Source organism: Leuresthes tenuis, unplaced genomic scaffold (genome assembly GCF_036924035.1).
Source record: "Leuresthes tenuis unplaced genomic scaffold, fLeuTen1.0.hap1 SCAF_11, whole genome shotgun sequence".
NCBI classification, from domain to species: Eukaryota; Metazoa; Chordata; class Actinopteri; order Atheriniformes; family Atherinopsidae; genus Leuresthes; species Leuresthes tenuis.
In genome coordinates this window covers 28,153,977-28,166,512 of record NW_027325365.1, presented here as the reverse complement: position 1 = coordinate 28,166,512, position 12,536 = coordinate 28,153,977, and positions in this window count along the sequence as shown.

Below are 12,536 nucleotides of genomic sequence, written 5' to 3'. Positions count from 1 at the left end.
TACAATGTTAGCATATATGTTATATGTTATAGTAGTCACGGTTTATGTTTTGATATTCTTGTTTTTGGGTAATTTCTTATGTTTTCAGCTTTCTGGTCATGTTTTTCCCCCTGTCACTTAGTCTCACTCAAGTCACCTGTTTCTGTTCACAGCTGCACTTCATCACCAATCACCTCCCCACAGTACTTATGCTGGGTTTACAGACTAAAAACTGACAGTCTTTAGGAGTCTAACTGGAGTCTCGGCACTCCCGTCATCTTGATCGTTAAGTTTAAGGTGGTAATCTGCAGTCTGCGACCATGTTTCATACCAGTCTTTACCTAGTCTTGGGCTTGGGATCATATCAAACGTGTTTAATATTATCGCAGGTGGCAGTGATGTACCACAATCAACAACCAATAGCTGAGCACTGACAAAATCGGAAACAGGAAAGCAGACAGTCAATAACAAACATGTCGGTGGACATAGAAGAACGAGCGACAAGCAGGCGAAAATGGACTGTCCAAACGGAGAGCAACTGGTGGAGCTGTGGGCAGAGCAGCCATGCCTGTCCCCATCCATATAGCCAAGGCCGTGCCCATATACTGTGGCATTTTCTCTTCTTTTTGTTGGGTTTTTCACTACAAACCACTGCACAGACAAGAGCAGCTGTAGCTAAAAGCTGCTTCTCCTCCATTTTTGTAAAACGTCTGCTGAGGATGATGGGAAAATTTTTTTTAAAAATCTAGTTGTAATCTTGTAAATAGTGACCCTACAAGATTTACAGTCTTTGTAAAATCTTTAGTCCGAGGCTAGTCTGGGACTAAAAACTCTAAACACTAGTCTTTAGATGTGAGCTGATAGTCTTTCAGAGTCTTTTCTAAGTCTTTTCAAAGTCTTCTGGTGTGTGGGTAGTTTCCTGGTTCAGTCTCACTCATTGCAAAATCCTCACTTTACCTTCCGGGTTTATCAAGTCAGGTTTTTGCTCCATAGCCACAGCACCATAGCCACAGTTATTTCATGTTATTTAATCCAAGTCATAATCTTGTTTAGTCTTGTTATTTATCCAAAGTCTTGTTTTGTTTTTGCTAACGCTGAAGTGTTTTTGATAATCCGGCTCAGCTGTGTCTTGTGTTTTGCCTTGTACCCTTTTTGGAATAAGCTTGTTACCTTTAGAAATCTGCATCTGGGTCCTCCCTTCCTTGCACCAATGAACTCTGACAATAGTTATAGTTATAGTATGTGTTAGCAACTACAAAGTATGGTGTATCTAAATTATGCATTGAAGCTGCTAAATATTATCAAATAAAAACAAAATGAAAAATTCAATGTAATGTAAGTGTGGATGTGGCAGGGAAATCCTTTTTCCTTTATGAGCAATCTCAGAGATTATTACTTCTCATACTGCACATCTGTATGTGGGCTGCTAACATGCTATCCAGAACTCGCATGACACATGACTTATGACTTATGACAAATTATTATAATATAAGATAAGCTTTATTGGCATTGTATCGGTATACAACAAAACTTGTTTGGTAGCTCTGTGAGGCACTAGCAGCAATTAACATAGTATACAACATGCAGACTCAATGTACATATAATAGAATACAAACAATAAGGAAAAGTTTTAAATATATACAGGTAAACACTAAAAATATAAAAGTAGTGCTATGATAATGCAGTGGATGACATATTTACAGTGTGTAGGTTATTTACAGGTTGATTTGTATGTAGGTGAAAATTAAAGGGACCCAGTGCATTTCAGCAGCATATACAGGGGTGGGATTGGGAGATTGTTCCAGTCCTCAGTGGTATGTGTATGTTTTGTCTGGAGGGAGGGGAGGCTATAGCTCTTGGAAAGAAGCAGTTCCTCAGTTGGTTTGTCCATTTCTTGATGGTTCTGTATCTTTTGCCTGATGGGAGAGTGATTAGCAGTTTGTGACCTGCGTGAGTGGGGTTCTTAATGGAGTGGCTAGAATAAACTGTATTCAAATCCAGGAGCTTGGTACCCACAATCCTTTGTGCGATCTTAACTCTCCATGCCAAGTCTCTCCGGTTCTCTGCAGTATAGCTAGAGTATACCACCACCGGGGGAGGGAATGTTCTCTCATATGCTCCTGTAAAAGTTCACCAGGCTTTTTTTGATTTACCTCAAGAAGAAAAGTCTCTGCTGAACTTCCTTCACCAGGTGGGAGGTGTTAACTGTCTGTGTCAGGACCTTTGTGATGTGGAGTCCCAGGAATTTGACATTATTGACCCTTTTCATTCATTTGGAGGGTGTCATTTTCTTGTCCTCGATAATCTCTTGAACTAGTAAATCCAACAACAAAAGATCTCTTCTCACTTTTGGTGCCATTAAAATCTCAGAAATCTCTCGGCATAACAGAAAAACATGCCAATATTTACAATTAGGTGGCTCGTGCTGCACCATTAGGAAAGGCAACAGCCTAAAAAAGCACCATTTCTGAGAGGCAGATCCAGTAACACCAACATTCTGTAGTCTCTCTGGTAACAGCACTGGTTTGTTAGCTTTGTCATTTTGACCAATGCATATTTTTTGCAGTTCTTCATTTATCTCTTTCATTGTTATGTGCTTTTCTGTATGAGCTTTGCAAATAACTAGTTTCGTGACAAGTGGAATTACACCATCCAACAGATCGTGCATTATGTCAGGTGGTAAAGTTTTTGTTACATCAAAATAATGTCATTTGTGAAAAGGAGAGGAACTATGCACATCATATGTTGCTTTATCATCAGGAATTTATTGAATGGGTGCAAGATGACACTGATGAACCCCAGATGTTCTTAAAACAAAGCTGTCTTCCTTGAAGTGTTTAATTTCATCATATGTAGCCATACAATAGTGACAAATTCTACCAGAGTTAAATGACATCTTAAATCCACCAATCATGTGAGAAACTAGATAACAGCTAACCATAAGATGGAGTATTTTCAATAACTTTTTCTGTCAAAGGTTCATCTGAGTCTATGTTTTCGGTACACGTCACCTAAAAGACTCATATTTAGTAATAGTGGACTGGTAATAATCAAGTCCACATGTAATATTAAAGTTGGCTTGCACTGGTAGGGACGAGGCATGTAGAGGTGTCAATAGAGGAGATTTATTTTTCTGGTGACAGTTACTGGCAGAGGCTGGGATTGAGAATCACACCATTTGAAATAAAAAAGGGAACAAGAAAAACAGTCTTACAGTGTGCAGTAATAGATAGTGGTAATTAAATCAAATCCTAAACAATGTCATTACAGCATCCTTTCAACTAGTTTTGTTTTAATATATAATTGATCTCATTAAGAACAAGTAACAACTCTCATGTATTGCTTGCTACAGTAAACAGATTAACAAACCCTCCAGTTTCACTGCATTTAGAACTCATTTCTACATATAAGGGTAATGACGTTGGAATATTCTTTAATGACAAAGTTCAAGGCATTAAAAATGAAATAATTTCCACCTGAAACAGGTCAAGCCAAAGTGAAACATTTTCTAAATTTGAGATTAGCTCTTCTGCAACAATATCATAAGTTTATCAGAAACATAAGCCGGAAATGGAGAATTTAACATATTAATGGCTTCATTACTTCTGATTGACTAACTTCCCTAAAACTTCTGAACTTCTGAACTTAGGAACTGATTAAAGATTAAAGCATTTATCTCATATCTTATCAGCAGCAAAGTCTGTAAAGTGCCTTACAGAACGGGTTAAAGTGAGTATTAGGATATATATAAAAAAAATTTAAAAAAACACAGCAATGAAATATGCTATGTGAGTCAGATATCAAACAATAGTTTTCTTAAAGAGAAATTTCAAGACAGCTTCAGTAAATCAGTCATAACAAGTCAAAGTTTGTTTTTATGGTGCATTTAAAATCAGCCACAGTGACCAGAGAGTTAAATAAGTGGAGTAATATATTAATACTATTAGCAGTTTCTAAGCCTGCAGATAAATATTAAATAAATTAAACTGAAAGGTTGTGCAAGTGTGTTCAACAGGTGCCAAACTGGATGGATCAAATGTGGAGAGTAATTTTGTGTGACTTGTAACATTCGTAACATGACAATAAACAGTAATGTTAATGTGTTTGCACAGCAATGGAATAAAGAGGGCATGCAGAGGAGCACCACTACCAACAAAAAGAAAAGCAAGAAAGGACTAAACTTTTTGTTGGAAGGTAGAGAAGCAACTATATATGTGATGAGGGAAAACGAAAACACAGATCAAAACAGAAGCAGTGACAGAGGAGGTAGAAGGAGAGAGAGAGCAGGAGGAAATACATGTCGGCTGTGTGGAAGCAGGGGGCATTAGGCGAGGGATTGCAGGAGCAACAGTAAGATAGAGGAAGAGTTTGGGAGTCAGTTATGACTAGATAAGAAAAAAACAGGAGCTGTAACCAGGAGAGAAGCAGAAAAGCCAGAAAAAGTGTTAAACTTAGAGGGAATTGAACTTATCTTATAGTATGACATCAAACCTGAGATTGCATTGAATGTTTCCGGGACGGAGGTAACTTTTCTATGCATCACATGTGCAACACGAACTGTAATCCATCCTGATGACATTCCGGGAGTTGAACAATCCAAAGAAATTATTTGGGTCAAATCAGCAAATGGTAAGAGCCATCCTGAGCATTTATCAAAACTCTTGACAGTAACTGATACACGGACTGGAGTGAGTGCTGATTGTCAAGTTGTCTTGTCCACTCTGTGTCCCTGTAAGTTACTGGGAAGATATTTACTCCATTTATTGAAGCTCGGAATAGTTCCAGAAGAAAAAGGGTTAACTGTAGTTCGAATGAAGTCGGCTCAATCAATGATTCAACATGACGCGAGACCACCTTCATACTGGTATAGTTTGGATCTTGTGTCTACAGGCCCCAGCTCTATCACGCTTCCTCTCCTTAAGAAGGCAAAAGAACAAGTCTCAGGAGAGCTCACCTTCAGGTCACCACATGAATTACACTGCACTATGTATTACAAATACAGTCAAGAGCCTGACACAAACATATGAGAAACGTTTTTTCAGAGAAAAACAGACCATGTTAAAGTTAGAACACTTATACTGGAATAAAGAGGGTTGTTGTGCAGTTAGCTGTTCACTCTCCCACAGCATGAGAAAGTTCATGTAATGCACCTCATGTGTCACTCTCCAGACCCACAGACTGGAGGCGTTTAGGTGTGTTTCAATTAAATTCAATTCAATTTTATTTATACAGCGCCAGATTACAACAATTGTCATCTCAAGGCACTTAGATAATATAGTCCAATTCAAGCCAATTGTAATTCAATTCATTGTAATCATAATACAATTAATTAATATAGAGCCAATTTAAAAAATAATATCCTATCTAAGGAAACCAACAGATTGCACCGAAACTTGTCTTCGGTCCAATCTCCTGTCCTGAGCGTGCCTGTGGCACAGGAAGAAACCTCTGGCAGAACCAGACTCAGGAAGGGTGGCCATCCGCCTCGACCAGCTGGGGTTTGAGAAGACAGAAAAGATGGGGGAAAAACACCATTCAAAGGATACCTGTTGAAAGGGAAACACAAGTTAATAGCCACAATAATGTCACATGTACATAATATCATTTGAGAAATTAAACAGGGAGCAAACAGAGAGCAAAGTGAGGAAAGGTGTGAGCCTATAGCAACTTAACTATGGGATGTTTCAGGATTACCTGATCTATCCCTAACTATAAGCTTTATCAAAAGGAAAGGTTTAAGCCTAATCTTAAAAGTGGAAAGGATGTCTGCTTCCCGGACATTTACTGGCAGCCCCACAAGAGAGGGGCCTGATAACTGAAGGCTCTGCCTCCCATTCTACTTCTAGAAACTCTGGGAACAACAAGTAAACCTGCAGTTTGGGAGCAAAGTGCTCTGTTAGGTAAATACCTTACAATGAGATATTTAAGATATGATGGAGCTCAGTCATTCAGAGCTTTGTATGCAAGGAGAAGAATCTTAAATTCTATTCTGAATTTAACAGGGAGCCAATGAAGAGAAGCTAAAACTGGAGAAACATGATCTCTCCTGTTAGTTCTCATCAGAACTCTGGCTGCAGCATTTTGGATGAGCTGGAGGCTTTTCAGAGAATATGTGGGACAGCCCAATAATAAGGATTTACAGTAGTCCAATCTTGAAGTAACAAATGTATGAACTAGTTTCTCTGCATCACCCTGAAACAGGATGTTCCTGATTTTAGCAATTTTACGAAGGTGAAAGAAGGCAGTCCTAGAAACCAGTTTTATATGTGCATCAAATGATAAATTCTGGTCAAAAATAACTCCAAGGTTCCTCACTGTAGAACTAGAAGCCAAGGAAATACCATCTAAAGTAACTATATAACTAGACAATTTCTCCCTGAAGCGCTCAGGTCCAAAGAGAACAACTTCAGTTTTGTCTGAATTTAAAAGCAGACAGTTCTGAGTCATCCAGGTCTTTATGTCTTTAGGACAGGCTTGTAGTCTGACCAACCTATTGGTTTCATAGATAAGTACAGCTGAGTATCATCAGCATAACAATGGAAATTTATGCCATGCTGTCTAATAATGTTACCTAATGGAAGCATGTATAAAGTAAAAAGAACTGGTCCAAGCACAGAACCCTGAGGAACTCCATGACTTACTCCGATGTGTGAGGAAGAACAAACTGGAATCTATCAGATAAATATGACTTAAGCCAGCCTAATGCAGTTCCTTTAATCCCAATAACATGTTCAAGTCTCTGTAACAGAATGCTGTGATCGATCGTATCAAATGCAGCACTGAGATCCAACAGGACAAGCACATAAACAAGTTCCCTAAGACTACGAGGAGATCATTGGTAACTTTCACCAGTGCTGTTTCTGTGCTATGATGCACTCTGAATCCTGACTGAAACTCTTCAAACAGATTATTTCTATGTAAATGATCACAAAGTTGAACTGCAACTATTTTTTCAAGAACTTTAGACAAAAAAGGGAGATTGGATATAGGTCGGTAATTAGCCAACACTTCTGAATCAAGAGTAGGTTTTTTAAGTAAAGGTTTAATTACAGCAACCTTAAAAGTCTGAGGTACATATCCTGTCAACAAAGACAGATTGATCAAATCCAATATGGAAGTGTCAATTAAGGGGAAAACCTCCTTGAACAGTCTGGTTGGGATTGGGTCTAACATACAAGTTGATGGTTTAGAAGAGACTATTGCTGTTGTTAGCTCAGAAAGATCAACTGGGCAGAAGCTGTCTAAATACAAATCAGGTTCGAAAGATTTCTAAAGACTTCTAAAGCTTCTAAAGCTGCTCTACTTGATGATACATCAGTGATAATAGTGGGAAGGATTCCATTAATCTTCTCTCTGATAGAAACAATTTTATTGATAAAGAATCTCATGAAATCATCACTGCTGAGAGTTAAAGGAATACATGGCTCAACAGAGCTCAGACTCTTTGTCAGCCTGGCAACAGTGCTGAAAAGAAACCTGGGATTATTCTTATTCTCTTCTATCAATAATGAATAATAAGCAGTTCTAGCTTTACGAAGTGCTTTCTTATACGTTATTAAACTATCTTTCCAGACTAATTGAGACTCTTCCAAATTAGAGGAACGCCACCGTCTCTCCAGCTTTCTTGCAGTCTGCTTTAACGCACGAAGCTGTGAATTATGCCAAGCAGCCAACCTCTTATGACTGATTACCTTCCTTTTCAGAGGGGCAACATCAAGGGCGTAACCATGGTTTAGACATTGTGGGGGTCCAAGAAAAACAAAATTGTTGAGTGCATTATCTACAATTCTTTATTTATATATGAAAAATTGGACATTTAGAACATAGTTTAGAGGACTACACTGACCATGTAAGTTCACATCTAAAGGAATAGTGTAATTTCTCCGAGACAGTGACTATTTTACATATTTTCTTCTGTATATTGGGGGGGACAGGTTGGTATTTTCTCAATATTGGGGGGGACACGACCCCCCCAAAGAATGCGTGGTTACGCCATAGGGCAACATTGTCCAGTGTTGTACGCATTGAAGCTACAGTGCTGTCAACAAGAGAGTCAAGTTCTACTGGAGTAAAATTTAGGTAGCCGTCCTCCGTCATATCAGCACATGGCAGTGAAGAAAAGGATGATGAAATCAACTCTTTAAATCTGGTTACAGCATATGTAGAATTCTTCTCAGAAACCGTGTAGTCAAGTAATGTAAATTCAAAAGTTATTAAAAAATGGTCAGACAAGACAGGGTTATGAGGGAACACTGTTTGCTCTCAATGCCATAAGTCAGCACGAGGTCAAGGGTATGATTAAGGCAGTGAGTAGGTCTGTGAACACTTTGAGAAAATCCAATAGAGTCTAATATAGAATTAAAGTTAATATTTAGGCTGTCATTTTCAACATCTACATGAATATTAAAGTCACCCACTACAATGACTTTATCTGTATTCAGCACTAACTGTGATAAAAACTCTGAGAATTCAGACAGAAACTCAGAATAAGGGCCAGGTGGACGATACACAACAACAAACACAAGAGGTTTTTGTGATTTCCACTTTGGGTGGGAAAAACTGAGAATCAGAGATTCAAAAGAGCTAAAACTAATCTTGGGTCTAGGACTGATTAGTAACCCTGATCTGAAGATAGCTGCCACTCCTCCTCCTCTGCCTGTGGTTCGAGGAACGTGAACATTTAAGTAGTCAGAAGGAGTTTATTCATTAATGCTAACATGATCCTCCTGCTGCAGCCAGGTTTCTGTAAGACAAAATATATCAATATGATGATCACCAATCAAATCATTCACTAACATAGACAGATCTAATATTCAGCAAACCACATTTAATAGTTTGATGTTTTTGTTCAGTTAAAGTTTTTGTTTTAAATTTTTTTTGCACAAGAGGATTTGCTCCTTTTGTGTTTTTTGATTGAGGGGGGGGCAGCATCAGGTGGGAAGCCGCAGAGAAGTGTGTAAGACTACAACTCTGCATCCTGGTCTCAACCCTGGGTTGTCATGTTTCTGGATGACTAATAAATTCGTCCATATTTCTAGAAATGAGAGCCGCTCCTTCCAAAGTGGGATGGATGCCGTCTCTCCTCATCAGACCAGGTTTTCTCCAGAAAGATTGCCAATTATCTATGTAGCCCACGTTGTTTGCTGGACACCATCTGGACAACCAGCGATTGAATGAGGACATGCGGCTAAACATGTCATCACTGGTCAGATTTGGCAGGGGTCCAGAGAAAACTACGGAGTCCGACATTGGAGGACATATGGAGGATCGGTCCCATAGAATTTCCTTGGGAAACTCGTCCGTGTGAATGGCTTGTTGTGAGTGAGCTGTGAGACATAACAGAAACTACTCTAGTGTAAATAACTTGCTGCCCACTGACGCTGTCGTTGGCTGAGATAAATTTCACAGGAAACCAGAAAAGCAGAGAAGGCAGAGCCCAGAAAAGTCTTCAGATATACATCAAGAAGTTGATTTAGTTTCCAGGTGGGTATGTTATCCAGGAGACAACAACAACAGCAAAATAAGGAGAGGCCGGTATCGGTACAAATTTTACTAGGGTAAACAACAATGGCGTTAGTGCACAGAGAGTTGAAAGTTACCTAAGAAGAGTCAGGGGTATGGTCTGACAATGTATAAGACAACTTATCCCTTTGCTGAATATGAAAGAATGTGAAAATAATCAGAAGGAAACATGCAAAATAAGTTTAAAAAATATTCAAAAATTTTACATTTCCAGCTTGAGAGCTTAAATGCGGTCATATCAATCAAAATGGACACTTATTTGCATCCACTTCCCAAAAATAATAAACCTAGATTCAAACACCTTGTTACATTATGTTGTCTGTCAAGGTTTTGATGAAAATGTGGCAGATTATCTTTAAGTTTTAAAAATAACAAAAAAGAAGGAGCCCATGGAGGAATACTACAGCTTGAAAAATGGATGTGAAATATAATAATGATCCGACAGGAAACCACTGAACCCAAGGGATGAATATACTGTGGGAGTGATGAGGGGACATAAGACAGGTGAGTGCTATTCAGAAATGACAACCCATTGTGACCCAGGAAAGGAAGCCAAGCTCAGTAGAACATGCAGGGGAGTAGTATGAGGTGTATGCAGTGTATGAGGAAACTGATGTACAAGATTATGAATTATGAATTATTTAAGACATCACTGTGTTAAATAATTTGACAAGCTTGTGAAATATTTCAACCATAGCTAACTTTATGTTTTTAAGTGACCAGTGGTGTTTTGGCTAAAACAACACTGTATCTACTGGGGACATGTTTTGACAAGCTTTATTACCACTCGATTCAAGGCCCCTCCTTCACACTGTACCCACCACACCATCAGTCCCAAAAGTTGCAATACCGGTGTTTTTTTTATGTCCTCTTAAAAAATACATAATTTGCTGAAGTTGTTATGGATGTGACATAGTCACATTTTCATTGAATTTTCAATCCTCAAAATCCATGTTTACAAATGCCATCCTTTCTTGCCGGTGTTACATTGAAACTTATGATCCATTAGATTCTGTGACCTTCCTTCTTACCGTAGCCCATACTTCCATGGAAGGCCGACTTGACATACGCAATGTATGTCGAATTTAGCCTTTTGAAATATGTTTTATTATTTGTAAAGTGGTCAGGCATTTTTATATGGTGCAGACTCTGAACATGCTACCCAGGAATTTTCAATACAGAGAAATCCTGACATTGTCATTATGAATAAATGGCCATATTTTGTCAATTGTCTTGTTTAGATATCTGAAGAATTTTGTCAGACAAAAACACTTTGAGCATTTTACAATACAGTAATGTGACAAAACATCTTCTTTTTAGCTAATGTTTTGTTTGAGGTGCTTAACTTGTGTTCACTGTTAAACGGAATAAATATTTCAGATAACATTCAGTTGTAATCTTGGTTTTATACAGTATCCATTTACAGTAACATACATTTTCCTTGATTTACAAATGTAAAATGTACTGTATGTTTATTCAACAAGAATATCTATTTTCAGTGAAGGTAGAAAAACATGGCATTGAAGAGAATAATTGTATGTTTATTCAACAAAAATATCTGCATTTGGTGGAGGTAGAAATACATAGCATTGAAGCAAGAATTTCTTTGTTAGCCTTACAGGGTTATCCTAATTAGCGGAACAAGAAGATCTAAGTCGGCAGAACTCTTGGCCAAACTTGAAAACCTTAGTTAGGTCAGCAACAGTTTGCAAAAGTTGAGAAAACTCAAAAATCTCTCGCATCATGTTGCCTTAAAATTGTACGTTTTCTCAACTTTTCTTTTTCTTGATTCTTGAAGACGTATCTCCTATCATCCGAAAGGCTTCCTCAGTTCCAATCTAGTTGGCAGGGAGTTTTGACTTATGAGTAGTTGAAAGATTGTTTTATGAGGTCACACGTCTGTCACAGATGTCATTGTGTGGGTGGTTCAAGTTATTCTAACCTGTGAGATTTTTACCTGCCTGACAAAGCATGTTTTGATCACATGATCCAACATGGTTGTCCTTCGGAGGGGGAGAGTTAAGGCAGTATTAAAGGTGACCTCATCCTCTGTTTAAAGACTTTCCAGTTTAAGATAGAAAAAAACATTTTTGAATAAATATTGAAAAATCTAAAAAATGTGTGTCCCAATAATTGTTTTAACAGCTGAAAACAATAAAATTGATTTAGATATTTCAATCGTGTTTATAAAAACAGCACAGCACTGAAACCACCCTTTTCAGGGACCTTTTAATGGCTTCTGATGATGGTTTCTGCTTTGTTGTGGTTCTTTTGGACCTTAAAGTCTAAGTCAAATTTATTTGTATTGCACATTTCATGTACAAAATAATTCAAAGTGCTTTACAGAAAATAAAAGCATTGCAGCGGGGAGTGGAAGAAGCATTAAAAATATGTAAAAGAAATAAAGTAAATAAAAGAAATAAAATAATTAAAATTAATCAAAATTAATAAAAACAAGCAACAGTCTAGATAAGTTAAAAGATATTGTGCAGATTTCATGCATAGACACAAGAGAAAAGAAATGTTTTTAACCTGGATTTAAAATGATCTACATTTGGTGACAGTTTAATCTCCTGGGAGTTTTTGGTTTCTGTAATATCTAACCCAAAGAGAGCATATACAAGTTAAACAGAAGAGGTCCAAGAATTTTAACAAAATAACTCCGGCCTTCTAAATAGGACCTGAACCAGCTAAGGACCGTTCCAGAGAGTGCAACCCAGTTTTCCAGACTGTGCAGCAGGATTCTGTGATCTACAGCATCAAATGCATTGCTGAGATCCAGCAGAACCAGGACTGAAACATAACCAGAATCAATCAAGCTTCTTTTTCCTCCACTTACGTTCAGCTTTCCTACATTCTGTTTTCAGGTTTTTGACCGTTGTGATGTTTCTCCATGGTGTTTTCTGTTTACTCGAGGTGATCTTGATTCTTATCGGTGCAACAGCTTCCATTACATTCAAAATTCTGAAGTTGAAATGATCCAGCAGTCCGTCAACCAACTGTGCGCTCATTGTTGGTGACATAGCTATGGCCTC